Raw genomic sequence first — 5,891 nt, forward strand, 5'->3', positions numbered from 1 at the left:
GACACAGGACGGGGCCAGACTGCAACAGACAACCAGGTCTGCGGAGAGATCACCAGTCCTGATCTGTACACGCCCAGGGTTAGGAAACAGGAAGAAAACAGCTGCAGACCTCTCACATCCTGGACATAAACTGTTCAAATTCTTCAAGCTGCCACTCTGTGAAATAACCCACTGTTACCATTCACGTCCTACACACATACAAGTTGCACTACTCAATTTGTACTATTAAGATGAATATCTAAGGTTCATCCAAAGTTGCACCGTTGAGCCTATTTGTCATTTATGCCCAATTTATAGTTTGTTATAGTTTGTCAATATCCTGGCATCTGGTAGGAGATATTGGTTCATGAAATCAATAATAGTGTGAAACAGCTTTGTTCCAGAGGCAATAAGGCTGCTAAACTCACTGTAACATTCACAAAATAAGCCATCTTTTATACATATTTATTTTTAATCTTTCCTTGTGTTTATTTCTTTCTGTTGTGTGGTCTCCATGTTGCTCAGATCCTGGCCCTGAGAAACACAATTTTGTCCCAGTGTATTTGAGATATGATTGGAATTGGAAAGGCAACATGCAACTCCAACAATCTCCATGAGTGTACGTGAAAATCTTCAGCAAAGTATTGATTAGTAGCTTTAACACTCAAAAGTACAACAGAAATGATCATTCGCGCATATGCTCCTTGGAATGTAAGCATTTTGAAGTGACATGTTTTTTTTATTTTTAGATAGAATTGTATTAATCCCTTGGGTCGGTTCCTCTGGGAAATTTAGTAATTTTGTACCAGATCATTTAGCTAGTTTTAAGGTGCTGTAATGACATCGCTTTTGAATTTATTTCATCTAATATATCTGTGTGTGTATTCTTTCTTTGTGTCTTAAAATAAACATGTTAGTCCCTCAAATGTTTATACATAAATGTGTTTGAACAGACTTTTCTCTATTTCTTGACATAAATCCTGAGATGAAGATCACAGATTTGTGCTGTCTGCCTTGGAACATACATGTTTGTGTGTCTGTAGCAGAGAAACTGAAAAAGGAAAGAGTTGTGACTTTAAACTAATGTGGTTTTCACACCAGGGTGTTAACTGATACTTCCTTTTGCTTCTTTTCATAAATGTTTGTAATGCAGACTATAGTGATAAATGTACATTGCAGGATATGGAAAAAATAAAAACATAAAATAAACAGTTGACATTAATCCTGAGATAAAGAGCACAGGTTCAGGCTGTCTGCCACGCTGTTCTTTAGTATAAAGCACCAGGTCGTGGCATCAACAGTAAGTTAAGCCTATTTTAAGACATCCGCTACTCAGTGCAGTTTGTGTCAGGCAGGCACAGACAGACATACTTGATGAGATAAATGATATGATATTCAATTTTTAGGGGTTTACATAAGTATCTAGTGCTATATCTTTGTTTTAAAGGAACAAACAAACAAATAAAAAATCCTCAAAATAATATTCTTAACACAACTTGGAAAAGGAGTATCTGGACAGTTCAGAATATAACAGGGAGCTATACAGTAGTGATAGATAGTTACACATTTACATGATAAATAAGAAAGTGCACATAGTATGTTCATAGTGTCAATGCAGAGCTACACACCGGGGCCACTGCTTCATCCACGGATCTGTTTTGGTGTTTGGTTCAAACTGTATAAGGTCAGAGCAGCCTTTATGGACCTGAGTATCACCATTTCCAGGCACTTCATTGCAACTGATGTAAACGCTGCAACCCTGAAGTAATTTGTTGTGATTGTGTTTCTTTTTTGAGGAACTGATATAACAATGGATGATTTAGTTGTACTTGCTGTTGAAGAGTTGAAAAAGTCTGGAGGCTTTCAGGACTCTTAGTGTCAATTTGTCTGGTCCAGCCGCACGTGACACACACACAAATGTTGGCATGCACCACCAGCTGTTCATAGCGAGCACTACAGGCTAATCGGATATTAAGAATTAAGTGCACTTTGCATTTTTTACATCCAGTTCTCATCTATTGCTCAGGTTATTGTGGCTCCTTGTCCTGGTACATGTAAATGAAAAGTACACAAAAAATAAGAATGAACATTTTTTAATAATATGAGAGAAAGGGTATACCAAAGCATACTGTTAAATCAACATAAATATCAATTGAAATCAATGTAATGCTCAGTAACTGCATTCACAATAAGTCTAGTACTTCTAGTACTTTAGTTAAGTAAAGAGAGATTCGAACAATGAATTCAACATGATTTCTTTGATCAACATAGTTCAATCAATTGGCAATTTGATTCTGATTGCCCATTATAAATGAATTCCCAGTGTCATAGGAATTACGCACGACTCCTCTGAGCTTGGATAGAGCTCTGAGTAACGTGAAAGAGGCGAAGATTGGGAGGAAGTGTTTTGAGTAAAGGAGTCTGGAAGGGAGTATGACAAATATGGAGTGAGATTTAAAACACGTAGACTGGAGGCTGATTGGCTTAAAGATGAAGGGCAGAGAGATGATTGGTACAGACCAGTGATGTCAGCAATGAGCTTGATAGCGTGACAAAGTGGAAGTGGTGAAAAGCAAATACTAGCCAGTGAACACTCAGGTAGTAGACAGATGTATAGTTACAGATCTTCCTTATTACGCATAAGCTTCATTAATAATCAATGCAAATAACTTCTTCCATCATTCTCGCCGCACAACGGAAAAAGACAAGAGCGTATCAACCAGGTGCCAGTGAGAAATTCACAGGCAACAAACTGTAAAAGAGACATATTTTAAAAGTGGTGAGTGACTTCTTTGACTGTTGTCAGGGCATGTAAACAGTTGGCCTATATGCATGTATAAACTCCTGTTGATCTACTATGTAGATAATCCATACACACATAATCTATATTATCCAAGTGAAGTGTTTATTAAAGTGTCTATTTTTAGATACAACTGAATTTGTCTGCACACTACACATGCACAACACGAAATAATAAATGTCTTTGTTGTTTCTGATATTCTGATTCTGTCTCAACAGAAAATGATTTCGATCTACGTGATCACAGTAGCTTTGGCAGTGACTGCTGTGGGACAAAGTACACATCAACTTTTTAATAAACTAAGCGCATATTTTGAAGTCATTCATAAAACAATTTTAGTAAACAATGGAACAATGAATTGTTTGTCATTTTAGCTTAATATTTAATATGTGGTCTGGTGTTTTTAAGGATATAAGTTTTGTCAATAATGATAAACACAAATGTTTTATATACAGCAATTTCTATTTATTAAACAAATGACATTATTAATTTCTATTTTTGCATGCCATGTCTTTATTTATTCATTTTCTTACCAGGGTCTTCAGAATGCAATCTAACTGAACCTGGACCCCAGACGTGTTCTGGAGTTTTAGGAGAACCACTCGTTTTTTACATACCTACTAAACCACATATGAAGACAAGCTTGAAAAAGAATACAGAAAACATTTTAACCTTAATAAATGATAAATTATTTGTTCTCAATGAAAAATACAAGAATCGTACTACAGTCTCCATAAATGGAACACTGAAGCTCAAAAAAGCAACAAAACATGACTCTGGAGAGTACAACATGGAAACACACAGTTCTACTGACGGTGTGTTATTGCACACAGTTAACATGCATCTACATATACTCGGTAAGACTAAAAACACATTCTCTTCAAATTTATGTGCAGTAACATAAAAACAAAATGTGTTACAGATCTAAAACCAGAATTAAAAAAAAGAAAAAGAAATTTCCTCATCTTGAAAAAGGATGAAAGTGTTAACAGTGTGTGTCAGGTCCAAAATTCAAAACTTGCAGTTTGTTAGACAATTTTTGCAAATATGTACATGAACAGAGTTTTCAGATTATGTTGATTATTGTTATTGCTGCTGGCTGTACATTATATGAGAGTTGTCAAATTGATGATTTTTGTGCACACATTTCAAACACATGTGTATGTACTTATAAAGATTATATAGCAACAGATGGCCTGGCAGTGGATCTGATATTGCAATTTGTACTGCATCCATATGTGACTATATGTTTGTCTTTCAGCTCCTGTGTCAGAACCAGCTGTTACGCAGATGTGTTTGTCACCAAAACAGATGACAGTCAGCTGCTCCTCTGAAGGAGATGAAGTAGAGTTCACCTTGTTTTTGGATGATAAGTTGTTGATAAAAACCCAACCCAGCATTGCAGAAAACCACAACATTTCAAATGTTACCATCAGCTTAGATGGTCAGCTGCTGGGACAGTTTATGTGTATTGTCCAAAATAAAAACAGCAGAGAACAAACCATCATCCACCTTACAGACTGTACAGGTTTGTATTTCATGGGAATATAAAATTTCTATTATGTTTTTTTTTAATCTATTGCTTCTACCTGTATGGACAGGTTGGGTTTGAGTAGGGTGACCATATTTTGATTTCCAAAAAAGAGCACACTTGGCTCAGTCAGAACTTTCTTAAAGAAACATATTTAACAAGCTTTTACAAGTCAACAAGTGCAAAAAATAATTTAAAAACCCCTGGAATTAAATAATGGTACAGAAATAATGCCTCATCCGCATAAGGAAAATTACCAGTACTGGGTACGAGGGAAATTTCTTTTGCAGTTTGTCTGAAAAGATACACTTGGGATCTTTTAAACATCATTAGGCACGTTGCTGTGTGCTGTCAGTCTCATCTGTGAGTGCAGAACAAGCGCTCACAAAGCAGCAGTTCGGGGATGGCGTCTGTCGGACTACAGGAAAACCTGGACATTTTTATCAATCTCGAAAATCCCCCCGAACGCCCCTGACATTTCTGGGGGGAAAGAGGACGGTTGGTCACCCTAGGTTTGAGAAATTTAACAGTCTGCTGTATTAAAAGCAAGGACAAATCTAGTACAGTGAGTTGTTGTAACTCTTTATGTACCATCCAGCATATTTACATGATCTCAGCTCTTAAAGTATAAATATTTGGTTTTCCTAGGTACAACTTCCCTAGTTTCTGTGGTGATTGTGGTTGTACTAACAAGTGTTGCCGCTCTACTTCTCACTTTACTTTTTACTGTTAATAAAGGTAAGTGATGTTATCTCATGTCTTTATTTGTCTCTTTGAGTTCTCAAAATTAACAAAAACGTTGTCAAATCAGTATGTATGCACATATACAGTATATTAAACATTAAAGAAAGTAATATAGTAAAGCAGGAAAATTATGTTTATTTGATTATTTCTGTTAAATAACTACTCTGCAATACTTTAACACTTGGACTGTTTTTACAAGCTTTTAATGCATTATTAACATGATGTGACTACACCACATTTACGTTTCTGGTGTTACTTCTTTCAGAGGTTGCTGAAGATAACATTTTTTACTCCAAACTTGCATACGAAGAAAACATCACTCAACACACAAAGGCCACAGCCAGATAAGGGAGTCAGTCTCAGGGCTTTCCTGTTTAGAGGAAACAGTGCGAACCACCACGCCACCATGCTGCCTCTGCTCATACATTATTACTTATTTACAAGTAGATAATCTGCACATTTATAGTTTCGTATTATTGTTAATAGCGTTTAACATTTTTGCTTAATAGTGTATGTTTGGATGTGTATCAGAGTCAGCATCAGAGTCAGAGAGACTGTATTGATCCCCAAGGGGCAATTAAGATGATCAAATTCAGTTCATATGAGATACCCTTGGAGATTAAACAAGGCTCTGGTCAGCAGTGTTGGTGCTTTGCCTACATTTTGTTTTGTTTAGAAAATGTGAGCCGTGCCTCAAGCATCACAGCTACTCTTCACAATGTGACCTTAGAAACCACAAACTATATCCTGTTTTCACTGAGCTGCTAAACCACCACTGCTGTAGCTGCACAGAGGTCAGTGTGCAACTACAGAATCGGTATCATGCATAACAATGGC

This window comes from Pundamilia nyererei, unplaced genomic scaffold (genome assembly GCF_000239375.1).
Source record: "Pundamilia nyererei isolate P.nyererei 1_Seehausen unplaced genomic scaffold, PunNye1.0 scaffold00026, whole genome shotgun sequence".
NCBI classification, from domain to species: domain Eukaryota; kingdom Metazoa; phylum Chordata; class Actinopteri; order Cichliformes; family Cichlidae; genus Pundamilia; species Pundamilia nyererei.